We start from the raw sequence: 22,295 nt of genomic DNA, 5'->3' as shown, positions 1-22,295 counted from the left end.
ACACACACACACACACACACACACACACACACACACACACACACACATAAAATACAGACCAGGTCTCCCCAGAGCAGCTGCAGTTCATTGAGTTTGCAGCAGTTTTTCCTCGTCTTGTCATTCCCTCCCTGCTGATGAAACTTCTAAGAGTCTTTCAGAATGCAAGCAGCCCTAACGTTCATAAATGTGACACAAAGCTGAGTGTGTGTGCTCATTAATTCTGATAGTTGTATAATGCATGCTGAAGTGTGTTCATGTCCTTGCCTATGAAATTCTGTCTGGAATCAAACGTGACTGGGCTGGTCTTGCTCACGTTTTATGGTGCGGTTGAGTAAAACAGACAGTTTGGTTTCCGTGACCCAGTTCCTGCAGTGGTCTGCACAGTTTATTGCTGCAGTGCATCTTTTTAACTTAACGTGCATGCAGGGACTCCACTGTAAGGCTGTTTACAGTGTGTGTAGTGGGGGTGGGACTTTGTTGTTGGCAGTACAGTAATGACAGTATGAATTTATTTTTAAAAAGACACTGCTCATATGTTTGATAGTAAAAACCTTTTACTTATATATTTTGTCAGAGCATAAAAACAGTATAAAGTAAAGTCAGATCCAACAATTCAATGGCTCTAAGGCCATTTTTAAGCTATAACTTTAAGTGCTGTAATTTATGGTCTATTGAGCGCACCTGAATATAAGCCACGCCCGCTAAATTTAAAAAGAAAATTAACATTTTACATAAATAGGCCCCTTTGTCTATAAGCCACGGGTGTTCACGTTGTAACCTGAGATATTTACACAGAAAGATTTTTTTTTTTTTACTTTGAATTAAATATGTATCAGTAACACGCACAAATACAGTTTTTTTTTCTGAACAGTGCATATAACATGGCCGATAAAATAAATAAATAAATACAGTAGTCTACCAGGAAGTCATTGATCGCTACCCCCCAAGAGAGACGTGTCAGCTATGTGAGAGCCTGGGTGTGACGAAGCTAAATGTTTTTGTGCTATGAATCTCGTTAGCTCATCAAAAAAAAAAAAAAAAAAATCATAAATTATCCGCAGCATTGTATAAGACGTGGTGTTCAAAGTGTGTGAAAAAAGCAGCAGCTTATAGTCCGGAAATTACGGTCATTGTAGGACGATATCAGTCTTTTTGGGCATCTCATTTTTATATTTTTTACAAATTTTCTAAATTTCATGAACGTTTCAGGGCGTTTGTTGATGCACAGCTCTCTGAAGGCCCCACCACTGCAGCTCAGCCAGGCTGAGACAGCTGCTGGACTGAGACACTGCAACAAAACTATTTGTTCAGCCATTTAGTTGTTCATTAGGTGGCGCAGTGTATCAGCTGATAGAGCTGTTGCCTCTCAGCGAGAAGGTCTCCGGATCAAATCCCAGCCAGGGGCCTGTCTATGTGCAGTTTTCATGTTCTCTCCGTGCCTGTGGGTTTCCTCTGGGTACTCTGGTTCCCTCCCACAGACCAAAAACCCGGGAATTGAATGAGACCTTCTTTCTGACGACAGGGCTAACCACTGAGCCTTGTGCTGCCAAATGAGTGCAAGATTCTTTTGTCCCACAGCTGTACAAGAAGCCCAAACCATGACCCCTCCACCACCATGCTTTTATGTTAGTAGGAAGTGTTTGTGTACTGTGTTTAGTTTTCTCCATATGTGGTGCTGGGCATTTCAGCTTTAGATGTTTTTTATAGAGATTTTGAGGTTTGTTCAGATTCTTCAGCTTTACAAGCCTGGAACTTATTGATGTTTTATTTATTTATTTATTTCAAATGAGAGGCTTACTTTTCATAATTCATAAAAACAAGCCTGACTTGTTGTTTTTTTGTTTGTTTTTTTCTGTTGTAATAAACATTAATTCAAGGATTTTTAATGTCATAGAAGCTCACGTTTGCATGTTTATGGTACAAAATTCAGACTCAGGTCCCAGATCAAGAAGCCTAACAATTACCAAATAAATAATACCTAATGGACAGATGAACTCTGATTGTCTTTGATAAAGCAACAAAAAGTACTTAATTAATTCCTCTGAATTGATTGCTGATGTTGTTTTCTTCTTGAACCTGGATCAGAACGTGATCAAATTTAAAAACTTGGGCTTCCTTAAAAGAATGCATGTTGTTCACCACCATAACTGTTATATCTATTATTGAGAAATGATGCAGGTGTAGCCCTTTAGATCAAATCCCGAATCTCTCAAGAATCATATCAAACTTTAGCTGAATATCTCCCAAACTGACAGAGTTTCATACATTTGTGTTTGTTATTGTGGATTTTCAGCCATCTTGGATCAAGTTGACTTCAAATGTTGATCAGTTATAAATGTGCATCCAATGATTACTATCTGAGTTTCCTTCAAATCCACCCTGTAGTTTGTGAATTATTTTGCTAACAGACACACGCACAGACAAAATTGTTATTGTCTTACTTTTAATTGCAGTCGATGAATTTGCTGATGATCAGTTAATTCAGCTTATTTGACTCAAGTCCTTTTTTTTTAACAAAGTATTTTATTTATTTTTTTTGCACACCACTTCTGATTTTTGAAAACTCAGATGTGCATTTTATATTGAGAAATCTCCCCGGTGGAGAAGAAAAACGTTTTCAATGTCAGGATAGAAGTTCAGTTGTTTTGTTTTTATTTTTTATTATTATTATTATTTAATTATGATTGAATTGAATTGAATTATAATTTGCCATGTCCTACATGTCTGAGGATCAAAATATTTTTTATATATATTTTATTCTTGTCCTGATATATTAACATCAAGATAAATTATAAGCATATAAATAAGCCTATTTAATTTGTAACAATAACAAGAAATAAAAAATTGAAAGGAAAATAAAAATACAAGATTTCAGCTGATGTTCCTTAATATAACCACTAGAGGGCGCCAAAACTCGTGTTTTACCATACCATACCATACCAACTTTATTTATAAAGCACCTTAAAACAACCATAGCTGACACAAAGTGCTGTACATTAAAACACAACATAATAAAAGTGGAAATAAAAACAGTTTAAAAACAGAAAACATACAATTTAAAACTAGATCCTGCTGGTGTTAAAAACATACATTTTAAAAGCATACAAAATTTAAAAACTAGATCCCGCTGGTGTTAAAAGCCAAGTTGAATAAATGAGTTTTAAGACGAACTTTAAAAATGGACAGTGAAGGAGACTCTCTGACCTGCAAAGGCAAGTCGTTCCATAACTTAGGGCCCATGACAGAGAAAGCCCTGTCCCTGTTTTCATGCACAACTCCCTAAAAGCTCAGTCCATTTCAAGTTATTTTTATCAAGTCCTCCCCCTTATTCCACTAAATAACTTTTACTCTGATTTCACACTTCATTATTTCAACCTTTACTTATGCAGGTCAATCCCATTGAGCCTCGGGGACTCATTTACAAGAGAGACCTAAAAAAAAAAACTTAAAGACGATTCTATAAGTGTTGTTAATTTGTGATTTTTTAAATCGATTTTTGTCATTTTTATGTTTTTTATCGTGTGCTGTTTTCCCATCTGTGTGTGATGCAGCGGGCAGAGTGCAGATGTTAATGCAGATGCTAAATCGGTTATATATGGACAGGAGAAATTGCAAGCTGAGTTGTGGTCAGTCTATTGAACTGTTACAATGCTATGGTTTTCACACCTTACAAAACAGCTAACCAGGTCTTTCCTTTCCCCGTTAGTCATTACACAACGTACTGCAGAGAGAATACATTGTCTTCAACCCATCCAGTGAGTTACCTGTTACGACCCTTTAATCTGTACTTATTGCTGCTAACTTACTGTGGAATGCTATTAGGGATGACGTTTGTGCAGGAAGATATTCACGGTTCACTCTATAATCTGTAAGTGCAGGGAGAAATAAATCTTACAGCGTTGGAAGTGTTTGTTTCCTATGGGGGACTTTATACAACACACAACAGGGATATTACTCTCTGGGCAACACTTCACAGCTTTTTGTTGGACCACCTGTGCTGTTGTTCTCTGATGGAACACACACACTCGCAGAAGCTGCAGGTGCATGCCGAGTGTTATTGAGTGCGTCCTGGCTTCTAACTGCTGTTCCTCTTTATACTTGTTTCTTCTAGTTTTCCATCGGCCCTTGTTTTCTTCCCAGGGCTTGGCGGATGCTTGTGTACAGCTCTGCTGGGGTCCCCAGACATTGCATCCTGCCTGCAGAAGGGTCATAAGTGGCCCCACAGGATGACCTGAACAACAGTGGGAAAGAAAGGGAGCGTGGATCTGCTCTGGTAACGCAGTAAAGACCAAGTCAGTGCCAAAAGCGTACGCGCTGCCAACCGCTGCCCTTCCAGTTCCCATTATTATACTGTACGTGTGCCTGTGTGGGAGTTTTATGTGATGTATGTGTGAGTTATTGTGCTGCGAAATGGTGTAGAAGGGAATACTTGAAGGAGGATGTGCAGTAAGTGAGTTCATTTCAAAGTTTCACACCTGTGATTCACAACTCCTTCGCACACAAACACACACACTCTCCTTAATTTTGATCCGGTCATCACAAGAGGCCCCTTTGTGACTTCCTGTCTGTGTGGGAACCATTTCTGTCCTCTGTCACACATAAAGTGGGAGACGGTCACTTTTATTTATTTGCTATAAAAAGACAAAGAGATTTGCAATGAGTGCAAACCAACTGACCCCCCCCCCCCCCCACCCCCAACCTGAACTACAGCTGTCCCTTGAGACAGAATATTTGGGACAACCTTAGCGCTCTATTTCTCCTGTCGGCACAAGTGCTGCAACTGTTCAAACATATGCATAATATTTAGCACTATCTGAGGAATTAATTTTTGTGTTTCTTCCCTCCTCTGTCCTCTCTTCACTGCATTAAATGGGTTCAGCGTGGTCATGAGAAAGCACCAAAGCCTCAAAGACAACCTGTCCCACTCAGTCCACATGTACACATGTTGGACTGGACACGAGTCTGCAGCTGCGACAAGTTGCTCTGAGGTAAACATGGCTGGAGGGGAAAGCCCCTTATTATTGTGCTCCGGATGACGTTCCCCTCACTCTTCCAGTGTTTACTGTGGAAATTAGTGCCAACAGCCAGCGAGCAGGTGCTTCCTCAAAGACTCGTCAGAAATCGTTTCCAAAAGATTTGAGGATTAAATTAATCTGAGCAAGTTAAGCATTCAGCATTGTATAGAAGATTTTGGCAGAATCAAACCTGGTCTACATGTGAGCTGCTTTGGTTGCATGAATGAGAGTAAAAAAAATTGATATGAAACCTCTCTGAGGATTCAAAACAGCAACAAATGCACTGGGAAGTTGCAATCCTAGAACCCAGCAATAAGCAGCAGCAGATTGTTGCGTACAGGAGACACTGGGTTTTACTTGGGTTAAGCAGTCAATCACAGTGACACCAATTATGTGTGTCACATGACCACAGGAGACAGTAAAGAGAAACTCTGAGAAGGGCATATACATCAACTCTGTCTGGAGGTTCAGCGTAGAAATACAAAGAAGTCCTCAGAGGCTCCACCGTCCATAAGATGTCTAATAATATTGTTTGATATTTGTCCTAAAATTAGCCATGTTTTCCCAGAATTCTTCACAAACTTGGTTTTTATGTTTTTTCATCCTAACAATAAAAAATATATATATTTTATAGCACATTTGTTACACTATTCTACCAGACTTGGAATACGTCTGTGATGCATATCAGTGATCAAAGATGTTAGTTCGCAGTGTGGGCGGGGCTTCAGAGAGCTCAGACATTTTAAATTTAATTAACACAGAAGCACAACTTTGTTGCATGGTTTATTTTTTTGCGACATCATGTGCAAGACATTCAGTTAAAGCTTTAAATATTAGATTACAGAGAATAGTGTTTCTTTCTGAGAGACACAACAGAATAGCCTAAAAGACAGAACAAAGAAGGTTATAATGCATTACACCAAGCACGGCGCTCTAAAAGGTTTGCAGTTATCCGATGGATCTAACAAGTATTTTCTTGTTTACTCAGTGAATGGTAACAGGAAAAATATAGTGGTTTAATTGAATTTTTTATAGAATTGGTGTTTGGATTTGATCAAATGGTCAGACTCATTCCTAAAACTGCGAAATACAAATAAGGGCAGCAACAGTGGTGTAAATGCACTGCAGATATTGGAGGAAAAACTACAGCAGATGTGCATGCATGCCACATTTATGTCCTTATAACGGTCAAAAATTGCATCAGTTCTACAGAAATAGTTTTTTATTTGTACCGTTTTATTTTGTTGTTTATGGGTCAGAATTATTTATAGATGCTTACATTCACTCCACAGTCTCGAAGACTAAAACTGTGAGTCAAATTGTGCAAATCTTCTACATTCAATATATGCATTCAAGTATTTCAGCTTTCTTCGTCATGCAAGTGTACGAGCAGCTGGGCAGATTTAAACCCAACACGTTATGGAACAAAGTGCATTAAATACTTATAGTTCTTGTTTATTAGAACTTGTCCTGTTCAGGTCTAACAGAAAATCAAGTGAGATCTACATATATGTTATCAGTCCGTGTGCACTTTTTGCACTTCTTAAGGGAAAAGTCCCGTACTTAATCCAAAATAAGCTAATTAGTATAGAATCTCTGTCATTCCATTCAACTTAACACCTTCATGTTTTCATGCAGCTCAGTCTCTTTAAGTCCTCTTCCTTCTTTGTCAGATTTAAAGTCATCTAACTCGTTGACTTGAGGCTCACATCTTCTTCTTGGCTGTTTATTTCTGTCTCAGAATCCTCCACATCAGCATAAGCGCCATCCTCTGATTCGTCCCTCTGTTTGTTCAAAGTGTCCAGCGGCATCAACGTGGTTTCTTGGTTGGACGCAGCTGAAACGTCTGCTTTGTCGATGACAAAAGGCTGCGCTCCGTCATCGGTTTCTACGTCTTCAGGTTGATCCGAGTCCTCCTCCGCTTCGTCTCCTCCGTCGGCTGAAGCTCCCTGGTTTCCGCTCCAGTCTTCGTCGAGCGTCTCGTGTTCCTCGCCCTCTTTTTCGGACTCCTCCGCGGTGTCTCGGTCGTTCTCGAGGCTGCTGCGTTTGTTTCCCCGGCGCTCATCGTTCGTGTCGTCTTCCCCACATAAATGTTGGATTTTGTCCAAGTCAGACTCGGACTCGCTCCCAGCAGCCACGCCTTGATCTGCTTCGAGTCGCGTCTCTTGTGCAGTTTCATCGTCTGCTTTAGCAGATTCTTCTCTTTCAGCTTCCTCTTCTTTATATCCATCCTCTGCCCCGAGTTCTTCTTCCTCATCACTCTTTGTGACCTCTTCTTCTTCTTCTGCTTGTTTTGACTCTTCAGTCTCATTTGGTCTCGCGTCACATTTCGACTCGGACTCTCTTCCACTTTCATCTTCAGACTCGTCTCCAGGCGTTTCATCCTCGGCTGATCCCTCGTTTTTAACTGTGTCACTTTGTTCTTCTTCTTGGAAGTCTTTTGTGCTTTCGTCACGTGATCCTTTCTCATCGAGCTCTTCGGCTCCTTCGACGTGTTCGTCTTCGCTTAGCGTTTCGTTTTCATCTGCAGCTTCTTGTGCAGATCCTTCTCCAGTCCCAGGTTCAGGCTGATCTTCTGAATCTTCTCCTGAATCATTACTTTTAACAGATGATGCGTCTTCCTGTCCTGCGAGTTCGTCTCGGCTGTTTTCAGATTTATCTTCATCCGTTTCTGACGGATCACGTTCCTCGTCTGATTCAGTTCCACTCGCAGCCTTGCAGCTTTCTTCTCTTGTAGGTTCAGGATCGGTCTCTGTGTCGTCACACACATCTTGTTTTTCTCCATCTCTTCTTTCTTCCTGTTCGCTTTCGTTCGATTCATTGTACGCTTCTTTAATCTGCTCCTTCTTTTCTGTAGATGTTTCAGTCAGGAAGGTGTCCAGATCTTCTCCAGAATCCTCGTCTGCTCCATCTTCAGATGGATCTTTACCAGATTCACGCTCGGTGGTTCCTGCACCGGTTCCCTCTTCTTCGTTGTCATTTTCACTTATAACATCGAGATCAGGTTTTTTCGCGATCGCGGGTTTATCTTCAAAGTTAACGAGTTCCTCTCCCGCCGCCTTGTCCTTTTCTGATTTGTGCTGACTTGTGACTGTCATTATGTCTTCATCTTCATCTTCATCTGTGGTTGCTTCTTCTACATCCTGCTCATCTTCAGTGTCTTCTTCTTCAGCTTGCTCGTTTGACAGTTCACCATTCGCGACATCCTCATTTGTAGTGGCATTCTTCTCTTCTTCTTCACTGGCAGCGCTGGTTTCTTCATCATCGTCATCATCTGTTGCTGCTTCAGCAGCAGCTTCTTTCTCTGTCTCCTCTGCGGTCTCACCTTCAGTAGTTTCGTCCTTTGAGTCATCTTTCCGTGAGACAGCGGAGTCATTGAGTACAGCCTCGTCATCGTTGGTAGCTCCTTCTTCACTCGATTCTTCTGATGCTCCGTCAGCTGACTCTGAATCAGTGTTTTCAGTGTCAGGAAGCTTCTCTACGTTTGTGACTGCTCCGTCTGACTCCGCTGCATCTTTCTCAGATTCACAGGCGCTTTCGGCTGCTACAGAGGTCTCTGGTGCACCACTCTCCTCTTCTGAAGAACATTTGAGAAGTTCTGCAGCGTAGGTTTTCTCTTCAGCACCGTTCTCCTCTCCCACATCAGAGTTTCTGACCTCCACAGCTTCCTCGTCATCAGATTCATGAGCAGTGCTGGACACCACAGAAGCATCTTCTTCTTTGACCGTTTCGTTCTTTGATTCCTCGTCTCCTGAATCAGCATTCTGGTTCTCTACAGCTTTTTTCTTGGCGGCTGTTGTCATTTCATCTGTTTTTTCTGATGAGTCATCAGCAGTGGCAGAGTCACCAGTCTCATCTGGAGACTCTTTTCCACTGGTATGAGCTGCTTCTTCCTCACTGACTACACTGTCCTCTACAGATGTTTGTTTTTCTGATGTGTGTTCTCTCTTGTTTCTCATAAAGCTTCTTTGGACATTTTCAACTTCCACTGGAGTGGTTTCGGCTTGGTCTTTTCTCGTAGCTGCAGTCTCCTCCACAACAGACTCATCTTCAGTTGGTTCTTCGACTAATTCACTCGATAGGTTGTGACTTGTGACATCATCTTCACTGGTGGTCCCCGTCTTTTCCCCAGCAGTGTCAGTGTCAGACTCCTGATCATTTAAGGCGGTCACAGCAGTCTGCTCAACAGCATCATCTTCCTCAGTCGCATGCTCACCTACCGTAGATATCTCTACTGCTTCTTCATCTTCTGCATTAGATGCTGTTTCCAGGACCTCCTCTTCACTTGAGATGTCATCATCAGTATTTGTCTCTTCGTTCTCCTCTTTATTGGAGTTGCATTCACTTGTTGTTGCCACGTCGACCTCCTCTGCGCCATTTTCATCTTGGTCTGTTGTACCTTCAGCTGTCTCCTTTTCAGATTCATCGTCACTTGAGATTTTAGTTTGTCCTTCTGCCGCAGTTTCACATGTGCTTTCTGATCGGTCTACAGCTTCTTTAACAGTTTCATTAAAAACAGCTGTGTCGTTTCCTTCAGAATACATGGTTGACTTCTCTTTTCTCCCGAGAGTTATCCGTAACGATGGCAGCAGTCTCTTCTTCACAGTCCACCACTTCTTATTTGTTTTCTCAATGTCAGCATCCTGTTTGGTTACCGATGCTTCTTCCACTGACATTCCCATTTCTTCTTCTTTTAGCTCATTTTTACATGGGACCTCAACATTCATGAGCTCATCAGTCTCATAATAATCTACTTGGTTTGTGTGATTTGACAATTCATCACTCAGCGTTTTCTCAGTTTTTTCTCTTTGTCCTATTGTTGCATGCTCCTTTTTGTCAGATGTGTGCTCAGATGATGCATTAAATGTTGTTTCTTCATCATTTTTGTCCTCTTTGTTTGACATATCTTGATCTATTTCGGATCCTATTTTAAATTCTCCACCTGATGGGATTGCATCATGTGTGTCTTCTTCCAGAGCTGAGTCATCATCTGATGTTCTTTCCCCAGCTGTGGTTTTATAGCCGTTTTCACTATGAGACGCACAACTAACTGGGGTTTGTGCATGAACAGAACCACCAGTTTTCATCTGCATGACTGCTTTATAGTCACTGTTCATGATAACTGGTGCCGTGCTCCTGACTATTGCTGCAAGAGCCAGACTTGAAGTCATATCCTCCTTTATGCATGTTTCACACGGACAGCATTCATCAATGTTTTCATTGCGCTGGTCGCTGTAAGCTGTCCCTGAAGCGGAGTCATCACTTTTTTCTGCTTGTGAATCCATGGACGGCTGAAGCTTGATCTTCCTCCTCTGTCTTCTCTCCTCCGACTTCAGTGTCGAAACTCGGGGCGATGCTTCTTTGGGAGGTCTCGGTAATCCCGCTCGGCTTTGGATTCTCTTCACCTCTCGGTCAATGCTTGCTTGGATCCTTTGCTGGATCTCTGTTTTAAGTTCAGCTATCATCACGTCGAGTTGATCGCCGTCGTCTAAGTTCAGTCGAACTTTGAACTCTTGCATTGCGCTCATATAATGAGTCATGAACTGTTTTTCTATCTTAGTTAGTAGAGTTAAAACCCAAACAGGATCAAGATCTTGAGACTGCATTTTAGCTAGTTGGGCTTTCTGGCTAAGGGTGGGGCTTTGAGAGCTGTCTTCTTGACTTTCTGTTTCAGTTTCTTCTCCAAGTTTTTGACCATTGCTGCTGGAATCTCCTGAAGTTTTGTTTGAGGGCGACGGTGTTTCAGGTGGTTCTCGTGGACTATCGTTGCTTCGAATGGTTTCGTCTGTTCCTGGATCTTCATCCTCTTGTTTTACGTCTACTCTTTCTGATTGCCATTGATCCTTCGCTTCCTCTTGCACTTTTAAACCATTCAAATCGTTGCTACTTTTTACTCCGTCGCTACTCTTCCCCGAACCTGTGGAGCCACTGTTGACGTCCACACCTGAGGATGACGTGTGGTTGTACTCTCCATCAACAGAGCGATGCTCATTTGTGTTTTGCGCACCTTCACTGGCTGGGGGGTCAGCGAGCCAAAGAGACTGAAGAATTCTCATAAGCTCTTGGTATTTTTTATCCTTTTCATTTGCAATTTTAGACTCGCGGTCTATTAACTGCAGCTTCACAAGGCAGTCCAAAAGGCCTTTAGCTGAGGTACTTAGCTTACGTCCGTAGACTGGAGAGATTTCTGGTAAGCTGTTACATCTATCAAGCTTTGGATTTAAAAGTACTTTCATAACTTGTATGGAGGGGTTGATCATTTTGGAGCCACTTTCCCTCTGAGTGCAAGAATTATCTTCTTGTGTTGCCTCTGTACTCGTTTGGCACTCGTTACTTTGAGCATTCATGATGTTTTCTTCATCTTTTGTTTTTAATATTTCAGCTTCAGACTCTATAGTCTTATCACTATCCACTGCTCTTTGGCTTTCTTCTACCACAGCATGACTTTTTGGTTCATCGCAGTCTTCATTAAGCTCCTCTAAGTTATATATGTCTCCTTCTTCAGGTAATCTCTTCAGCCATTCATTGACCACCTCAGTGGGGGATGAACTGGGCAGGATGGAAGTAACCAGCCCAAAGTCATCAGGATCTTTGTTGTTTTGACAAAATTTACAGCTTTTGTCACTTTTATTAGTGTCACTTCCTTCTTTGTCTTTGGCCTCCAGTTGATCCTTTGCTATCCTCTTTGACACAAACTCTTCAGGAGTGGACGTCTCACAAATCTCTTTGATGTTGTCTGAAGTGGACAGAGTTTGCGACAGGTCACTTTCACTTGACTCTGCGTGACGAATGACTGGTTGTGTGCCAGCTTTTGTTTGCTGTGCACTTTGGGATGCTGAGGAGTTTTCAACAGTTACCTCGGTGTGTGTTTCTTCTGTACCCTCTCCTCTTGACTTGATTGGGTTAAAACTGTCTTTATCAGTTGCATCTTCTTTGTCTTTCTTCTGTAAACTGGGTGAAATCTCCCCGCTCACATGTTTCCTTGCAGCTTTAGATGAAATGCTAGCCATGGACACATCAGTCCTTGTGGATTTTTTAGATTTAACAGACAGGTGTGAGCGCACACTTAATGAGCTTTGTGACTTCTCATCACTTTTCTTTCCCTGAACCTCAGGCGTCTTGGACTTCTTTGAACGTGTCTTGGACTTTGTTGAAATGGCCGTGGGCGATCTATCTTCACTCTCCTCTACTGTCACAGCGGGCACATCGGACAGATTGGACTTTATGGACACGGGACTAACTGTTCTTTCCTCCTTGTAAGTAGCACTTTCTTTAACTTGGCCATCAAAGGCATTAGATTTTTTAGATTTTACTGAAACGTTGGTTTTTACTGACATGACACTTGGTGTTCTCTCAGGTTTTTCTTCAGTATATTTGTCAGAAGAATGGCTTGATGATTCTTCAGCATGTATTTCATGATCTTTTAATTCATTTGACTTGGTTGACATGACACAGTGTTCATCAGGCTCTTTGCTTTCGATCATCTCATTAGGGGTGCATCTAGATGTCTTGGACTGTTTGGTGCTTGCAGAAGTATTTGACCTAACTGATAAGACACTTTGAGTCCTCTGTGGCTCTGTGGGTCCGCTCTGGCTTGTTACTCTCTCTGAACTTTCTCCTTCTGCACCTTCCTCACATGAAGCTCTGCGAGATGGTGCCTGTGATTGTGTTAAGTTTGCAGATCTGTCTGACACAGCACTTGCTGCCCTCTCTGTTTCATCAGGCACATCAGTGACTTTTGGTCCAGCTGATTTCATAGATTTCCCTGAGTAAGTGGATTTGACTGATTTAGCTGATGAAGTGCTCGGTGCACTCTCGGCAGCAGAAGCGTGAGACTTCAAGGATATTTCAGATGCGTGAGACAAACTGGTTTTGACTGATGTGCAGCTTGCAGCTCGGTCTTCTGCTGTTTCTTCACCGCAGTCCTCACTGGGACTCTCAGAGCATCGAGCAGCTGCAGCATCAGGACGAGCTGAAACGTTTGACTTGATCGTCTCAGCGCTCTCGGGTCTTTCTTCACAATCAAGTGCTAAAGAACTTTCTACTGCTGGAGCCGCTGACACTTTGGACCTATTAGATTTTGCAGATCTTCTTGACTTTGCAGACACAGCACTCTCCGATCGGCCTTGAGTACTTTGTTGGTCGTGCTCCCCCTCTGGAGTGTTAGAAGCAGAAAGGACTTGAGTTGAACTTGACTTTGGTCTGGTGTTCTCTTCAGCTGCAACGTGGATTGAACATTTTGACCTATCTGATCTTGAAGAAACATCTGTTTTGGCCGAATGTATTGACATTGAGCTCATTGATCCGCTTTCAATATCTTCTTCATCTTCTTGAGGTTTTTCTTCATGAACTCGTTCAGCGTTGGGCTCACAAGGACCACCAGGAGCTTTTGATTTCTGTGATAATGTAGAAACAGTTGATTTTGATGATCTCGCTGATCTAGTAGACATATTGCTTGGACTTTTATCTTCATGTCCTTCATCACCAGAGATGTCCCCTTTGGCTTTTAACTTAGTAGATGCAGTAGAATGAGTAGACTTTGTTGTTTTGGCTGATAGTGCACTGTGTGATCTTTTTTCAGTTTCATTCTCATCATCCTTTTCATGATTTTGGGAGGTTGTTCCAGACTGAACTGAAACGTCTGTTTTAAATGACTTTGCTGATTTAGTTGATTTAGCACTCCGTGCAGACTTTCCTGATCTCTCAGAAACACGTGACTGGACTGATTTGGCTGACATGCTGCTAGGTGTTCTCTTCTCACTTTGCTCCGTGTTATTTCCGTCATCAGTAATCTCCGAGCTTTCTTTAGCGGGACTTTGCAGCCTGTCTGACTGAGGTGGCATTAAACTTATTCCCCTCTCTTTAGTCTCTCCTTCAACAGCTCTTACGTCAGAAATGTTGAAGCTGTCCTCCATGGGAACTTCGGAAATGTGTGATCCTTCAGATACTGTAGAAACATTGGACTCAGGTGACGTCTCTGTTTTAGCTGACAGGTCGCTTAGAGATCTGTCCGTGTGATTCTTGTCATTCAGTCCTGACTGAGTAGGTTCATCAGAAATCACAGAGTTGGTGGATTTCACCGACACAACACTGTGTGTCCCCTCTTCATCCTCACTGTCTGCGTCATATGGAGGAGGAAAAGGTTTTCCAGACTGAGCATCAGAAATGTTCGTTTTCACCGAAACTGCTGAAGCGTTTGACTTTGCAGACTTTACAGAAGTTTCTGAGACACATGAATGAGATGATTTGGCTGACATGCTGCTTTCTACTCTTTCTGTCTTTTTGTCTTCATTGGGAACGGCTGGTCTTTCTTTTACCGGCGCATCAGTGAAAGATTTTGATTTGTTTGATTTTCCAGACCTGATTGACACAACTGACTGGGGTGACGTACGTTCGTCTTCTCCCTGTTCTTCAGCTGTTTGTTCCTCCACCCCGTCCTCCCAGCAAGCTCCTGCAGCTTGTTTTCTTTTAGACACTGAAGAGACGTTTGACACGGTCGATTTTCCAGATCTGACAGATGAACTGCTCTGAGCTCGCTCTACATCGTCGTTTTGACCAGTTGCGTTGTTCTCTGCTGGATCATCCAGCTTTTTTGTTTTTGTCGATTTGACAGAATTCGTTGATTTGGTCGTTTTGGCTGAGAGTGCACTCGGTGCTCTCTTGTGTGTTTCCTCTGCATCATTTCCTTCAGCAGGACTTCTGCCTGAACAAGCTTCAGAAATATTAGTTTGGGCTGATTTTGCTGAAGCGCTTGACTTTGCTGATTTAATTGATAATGCACTTCGTGTTCTCGCCTCAGACTTGATGGATATTTCCGAAACGGACGACTGGACGGATTTTGCCGACACGCTGCTCGGTGGTCTTTCTTCGCGCTCTTCGTCTTTCTCTTCATCAGTGGTCTTTGAGTCTTCTTCCAACAGAGCATAAGTTGTACAATTAGATTTATTTGTTCTTACAGAAATATCTGAATCAACTGATTGGGGTGACATTGGTCTTAAATTATTCTCGTCACGCTCTCCTTCAGCAGCTCTTTGGTTAAGGTTGTGGAGCTCATCCTCCAAGCACACTGCAGCAACCTCCAATCTCTTAGATGCTCGAGAAACGTTTGATTTAGTTGATTTTTTTGATCTCTCAGACATATTACCCTGAGCCCTCTCCACCCGTTCTTCATGATTAGATCTGTTTTTATCTGCTGGATCACATGTTTTTGACTTGGTAGATTTTGTAAAAGCAGTTTCATTTGCACCATCGGGTATTTCAGCAGTTGCAGGAGTCTGAACATCGGTCACATTTGATTGTGCTGAAGCACTTGATTTAGCAGATTTACCAGACGAAGCACTCTGTGGTCTGTCTGCAGAAACCTGTGAATGAACTGTTCTGGCAGAGATGCTGCTCGGTGGTCTTTCCTCAGTTTGCTCTGGGTCATCTTGCTCATCAGGTGCCTCTGAGTTTTTCTCCTGTAGAGCATCAGCGGAGCATTTTGACCTGGCTGATCTCGCAGAATTAGTGGATTCAATTGTTTTTGCTGACATGGCACTCTGAGCTCGCTCTTGATTTTCCTCCTCACCCTTTTGTTCATCAGGATTCACGCTCAGACAAACTTTTGCACTATTCGATTTGGTAGATTTAGTAGATTTGCATGAGCTTGTCGATTTAGCAGACAGAGCACTTGATGCTCTCGCTGAATGGGATTCAGCTCCTCTTTTATCACATTTCACTTTCTCGTTTTCTCCATGAAGGATCTCGGTGCCTTCAGCAGCTGGATTAGGAGCAGAATATGTTGAGCTCAATGAGATGTTTGACTTATCTGACAGTACAGATACTGAACTCACTGACTTCCTCTCTCCCTCAGCAACAGTTTCTTCTGAAGCATCATCCCAGACGTCTGTGGGAACACACGCTGCAGAAGTATCAGACCTGGAGGATTTAACAGATGCAGCTGACATGTTGCTTGGGGCTCTTTCTCTCTGGTCAGTGTGACCTGCAGCTGAAACATCATTTGGCTTTGATGGATTTGATTTTGCTGAAGTATTTGAAAAAGTGGATTTGGCAGATTTGACTGACATTACACTCGGCCCCCTCCCCTCATCACTGACATCTTCTTTATCTGATTTGCCATCACATTTTGACTGATTCGATCTGACTGAACTATTTGACGTGCAGCTTGCTCTTCCAGTAGTTTCTTGCTGATCATCTCCATTGCACATATTAGACATGTCTGGTGCTTCCTCAACCTCATCTTTGTAACTTAAATCTTTTTCTTCACTTCGCTCTCCAATATTTCCATCCGTGGTGTCATCACCACTTCCAGAACTAAGAACCGCTGTTTTTTCAGATTTGTTAGACTTTGTAGACATGTTTGACTTGACTGACAGTGGTCTTTGCTCACTCTCTCCTTGGCTACTTCCATTATCTGCGATGTCAGCACTTTCTGTAACTGTAACCTGAGAAAATCTTGACTTTCTGGAGCCATTAAATTGATCAGATTTTGCACTTTGTGCTCTCAGTTCAGGTTCATCCTCATTTTCTTCCATTTCATCTGAGTGCTGACAGCTTTCCTCTTCAGATGCCTCACATGCTATATGTTTTAATTCAGCAGACACGTTGGATAAAGCAGACATCACGCTTGGTGTCCTCTGCTCTAAATCTTCCTCTGCTTGTTTTTCACCTGCGGCGCAGGATCTCTGTGATCTTTTTGATCTGACAGAGGCTTTGGATTTTGTTGATACTGAACTTAATGGTCTTTTCACATCTACATCCTCCTCTGACTTCACAGATGTCACAGACACGCTGCTGGATGGTCTCGCTTGTGTTTTGTTATCATCACCTGTCTGTATTTGTTCACGTGCATCTTTTAAACCATCAGAATTGCATTTTGTTGAGGCATTTGAATGAACTATGGCACTTTTGGATCCCGTCTTACCTTCTTTGTTGGACGTGTGTGATTTGACAGACACAGAACTGGATTGAGCTCTTTCTATTTCACCTTCTTCTTTAGCTCGGGTCTCGATTTGTCCCTTTGCTTCATCCTCAGGGTATGCAGACACTCCACAATGACAAGCATGGGAGGGTTTTGAGGTTTTCGTTTTTCTTGAGCGTCCTGATGGATTTGAGGTTTTATCTGTGGAGACTGTAGATAGATGTGGATCAGGTGACCCTGTATCCAACATTTTGCCTCCAGTGGTCACTTTTGTTTCAGGCTTGCTCGTCTGGGAAGATGTCCTTGAAGCCACATCCTGATTTTCATCACCTGCTAATATTCCAGAAGTGCAACTAACAGCTTGAACTTGTTCTGATCCTTGAGCAGTATTGACATCAAGCCCATTATCTGTGCAGTCGTGCAAACCAGCAGTGTGACTCTTGTTTCGTTTGGACTTTGAAGAGCAAGTCTCGCTCTGGATTGTGCAAAACTCCACCATCTCAGCTGCCTGAGTGCTCTGTGTTACACAAGCCTCTCTCTCCACCACCTCCTCCGTGACTTCTTCGCTCGATCTGGACACAGTCTGCCTTTCGACTACAGTTTTTCTAGAAACCACTGTGAGTGAGGATGCACTTGAGCTTGAAGTTAAAACGCAGCGGCGGGCAGCGTGCGTCCTTGGTGCTTTTTTACAGTTGTCCCGATCCTGGCAGCGGCTGCAGCAGCGAGCACAGTGAGCCTCCTCTGTGTGTCCTTGGCAGTGCTGAGTGAAACAAGCATCATCAGCAGAAATACTTTCCCATTCTGAGCAGCTTACATCACAAACTTGTGCCAAATAGGGATTATTGTGTCCTTGGATGTGATCACTGGTTCCACTTCTTGACTTTCTTACTTTTGTCGACCACTGTAATGTTTGGTCATTTTGTAGTCTGAAGCGTACTTTCATCTCCATGGTCAAACTACCATCTTTATTAACACGGACCAGTTTCTCGATGTCGTCTTCTCGCATACTGTCACCAGTGGCTGGGCCAGAACCAACAGCGTTTGGAGAGTCTGCTCCATCTGGTCCGGACTTTTCCGATGACACGGACTGCTTGGCTCTGCTATAAGATTCAAGATTTGGAGGGATGGCGCTCGTCTTTGTAGTGAGTCCTTGGTTTGTCATTCAGCCATGAAAAAGAGACAAATATTTAACAAACTGTTATTTTTTGGAACCATCATGAACTTACAGTACAGTCAGTTATTTTAGACTCTTGAAAACCTTGTTTTCAACATGTTTTGGAGACAAGATTACAGTCTTTGGTATCATAACATTTCAAATACAGGATCAAAAGACTCTGTCAGGAAAATAAACCTTTGCCCCTACTTTCATTTCCATCCGTGCGTCCGGTGGAGCGTGATCTCACACTCAGCTTTGGAAGCTTGTTGTCGCTGGATGTTTTCCGAAAGCTCTCCGTGACTGAAGGGTGAGTGGGCTCCTGTCCAACACAGATGAGGACGCCTGGACACTGCAGAAGACTCTGAACACTGTCAATCTGAAAGAAGAATCATTGATTTGCCGATTATTTAATCAAATCTTATCTCACACTGCATTCTTCAAATAATAAAACATTTGTTTATAACAAATTATCTAATGTGAAGAGAAACAAACCTGTCGAGATCAAGTAAAAAGCGGGCTCTGAGTTTAGTTTTATTGTCATTTTATTTAGAGATAATTAGTCGTAATAATGGAATGGTAAAAAATGTTTTACACACTGCCTTTGTGTTGTTATTTACAAAATCAGAATTTTCTAAAAGAAAAAAAGGAACTAACACAAAATCTATTTGCCTTTTTAAACTCTTCTGTGCCAATGATCCCCTTAATTGTTTCTGGATCTTTCAACACAAGCAGCAAACAAGAACAAGACGGGCTCATAAATCAGTCACCACTTACTTATGACCAAATATTTACCCATCAAAGTTGTAGAATATGATTTAAAGTAACTTTTTCCACTTGTTAACTTCATTTCCTAGTTTGCTTTTTAATACTGATTACTGCTGCCTGTTTTTTTTTTTTTTTTTATTCTTGACAACTAGTGTTGTGGGGAAAAAGGCACACTGAAATATTGAGTGTTGGGTTCTTTTTTAAGTCTGCTCTTAGAGTGAGTTTTGTTGACAGTGCAGTTTTACATTTTAAACCCGGTGTCGGAAACAGCAGATGAATGGCTTCATCTGGGGTCACACAAAGCTCAGATGAAGATAATTAATTGCCACAGTGGAAGACACGTTTCTGAAACACCTCTGGTATCAGAGCACGGGAGTTTCAACATTGACCTGCTTCTCTTCTCTCAAAAATAGCTCTGATTTGACCAAGATTAATGGGGTTCGGAAAAATATCCACAGTCTGAATGTGTGTGTGAGAAGGAAAATCCCCATTTCACTCTCTCACCTAACATTTATCCCTGCTAGATTTCAAAAGCTACTTAGTGCAAACAGGGCCGGCCCAAGCCTCCATGGGGCCTTAAGTGAAATTTGTTTTGGGGCCTCTATTTCTGCTAATAATATGGATTAATGCAATCAACAGTCAGATGATCAGAACATTCACCCACATAAACTCATTGCAACTCTGACAGCCCTGTTTGCAGGGGTGTCAGAGGCATTTTCATTTTGGGCCACATCAAGCTCATGAATGTCCTCAAATGACTGGACATGGCAGAATAAACTACCTATTAACAAACTGGTAAAATTCAACTTTCTCTGCATTCGATGACTATGTCGAGTAATTTGGCATTATAAACATAAAAACTGATTTGAATGACTGATAAAGTAATATTGAAGCAAACAAGTGTTATCTTGAAGTTCTGTTTCTGTGGCCCTCTAGGGTGTAGAGAGCCACAGAAATGGTTATGACGGGCCGGATTTGGCCCATGGGCCTTGAGTTTGACAAATGTGATGTAGTGGTATTAAAAGTAACAAAAGAAGAAGAAGAAGAAAAAAAACACCAGTATGTATTTTATAGCAAAAATGTCATCTGGTTTATTATCTTTGGTTCCAAAGAACTGCAACAGTAAAGTTCAAAATAACTTGTAGTGCAAGATCAATAACAAACGGAAAAAATAACTTAGATGCATAACAAATAAATTAAAATGTGCAAAAATAGACAAATTTAAATAAAATATAAAATATCAAGGAAATACTTAAATAATGTAAATGAACATTTACTTGAAACCATGTAAAATGGTTTAAAAAATAAATTTAAAGTTGAATAAATTGTTCTTAAAATGATATAAATGTATGCAACAATTTGCAAAAGCTGAACTTAAAATATTAAACAACCTTTACCCACACATTTGACCTGTTTATGTTACTTCTTCCTCAATACTTCACAAACTTCCTAAAACCTGTGCTTCCATTTAGGGTGCCCCCTAGTGCCCCCGGGGCCCTAAGCAGCCGCTTAATTTGCTTATGTCTTGCGCCGGCCCTGAGTGCAAACTAAATGCACATAATTTCTGAATGCACTTGTCCTATAAGTTACACGTATTGTTACAGTCGACACTTCGCATCTTGTTTAACGTTATACTCTGTGGAGTGCTGCCACATATAATTAATTTTTCATGAAAACTTTGACAACAGGAGGAAAAGTTGACTCACCAGAAGCATTAATTACATTAATTCTAATTCACTGATAAGAAAAACATCCTTACAGTTTTAATCAAGAATATGTTCTGTCCTGAGAAAACATTACACTTTTTGGTAACACTTTACAATAACGTACACAAAATTTGATTAACAACTAGGGAACGCCTCAGGAACGAATCAGGAGCTAATGGGTAGTTAACCAGTACTTACTGGGGAACACACAGCCAAGCCTTATTAGGGACTACTGGTTTGTTACCACAGAAGCAGGAGAAATTCTCCATTTGGGTTCTGAATAAACCCTGCACCAGTGAGGTCATGGCTCGTAATTGCCAAAAACCTGTTTCCTAGTGATTACTGATTTTACTGGATTATTACCACTAATCAGTGGTAAGAACTGCTTTCATAATCTTGTACTGCTGTCATCTTAATTATGTCTGAGCTGTGACCTCACTGGTGCAGGGTTTATTCAGAACCCACATGGAGAATTTCTCCTCTAACAAACCAGTAGTCCCCTAATAAGGCTTATGTGTTCCCCAGTAAGTACTGATTAACTACCCATTAGCTCCTGATTTGTTCCTGAGGCGTTCCCTAGTAGTTAATCAAATTTTGTGTACCTTATTGTAAAGTGTTACCCATTTTTTTTTATTTTTTAGATAAAAAAAAAAGCTTTATTGGGTCTAAAAATGCAATGGCATACACATAACTGTAAGCTGTAATGTGAATACTGAACTTGTGTTGATGCTGTAAATGATGCCATTTATGTTTAATATGTTGTAAATCTACTTGCTCTAAACACTTTAAAATATGATAATTTGAAGAGCATGAATAGAGTCATCCTTAAGTCACTACTTGTCACTGGAGGCCTCTCTTTCACTCCAGTTCTCTGTCTTGCATGTGAGAAAAAAAGTGACACTTTTAAATTAGACTTTTTAACCCTTCTGGGTCCTTGCAGATCATTTAAGTTCAGTAAACTTTAGACACGATCAACCTTTCAACAACGTGAAATGCAACCTAAAGGACAAAACTTGGCCAGAACGATGCACCGACGTGTGAACGTGTGCTCACCTTGCAGCCGTCCTGAGTGTACAGTCTCCTGGTGTGATAACGCATGAGTTCTGAAACTTCCTCTAAAAACAGAGCGAAGCTGTGCAGGCCCCTGCGGCGCAGCACGACGGTCCTCCTGCATGAAGGGTCGCTGTTTTTCACCAGCACCACCCTCTTGTTCAATCTGTGACGATGACGGTGGAATTCGCTGCGTGAGCGAGACTCTTCGAGTCCGCTCGGATCCCTGAGAGCGTACTGGGGAGACGATGGGTGATACAAGGGCAACAAGCGAGTCTCTGCAGCCTCCATGGCCTGGGCCTGTTGATACTCTGAGCACAGACAGCATCCCTCAAACAGGCCGTGGTGGAGGACCCTGGGGAGGTGGTTGGTACGATGTTGCAGGGAGCCATCTCCTCCTACGGCACTGAAGCACTGGAAGTTGTGTTTGTAGCAGGACATGCTGGTCTGCTGTGGTGGTTTAAGATATCAGGTGAGCAGGAAGAAGGGGGCGGCTCAGCTGAGACAAACGGTGACGGAAGGTTGTCATGTTTCTTCTGAGCAACTCAAAGAGCGGTCGAGCAGAACTTCATGACTTCCGTTCACCCGACACTAAAATAAAGATGGGAATTACATTTGTGTGTGGATGCAACAGAAAAAGAAACATTAAGGTGTTTTTTTTTTGTTTTTTTACAGGGACGTTT

Source organism: Nematolebias whitei, chromosome 12 (assembly GCF_014905685.2).
Source record: "Nematolebias whitei isolate Nwh7 chromosome 12, NemWhi1, whole genome shotgun sequence".
Lineage (NCBI taxonomy): Eukaryota > Metazoa > Chordata > Actinopteri > Cyprinodontiformes > Rivulidae > Nematolebias > Nematolebias whitei.
This window is presented reverse-complemented; position numbering follows the sequence as displayed.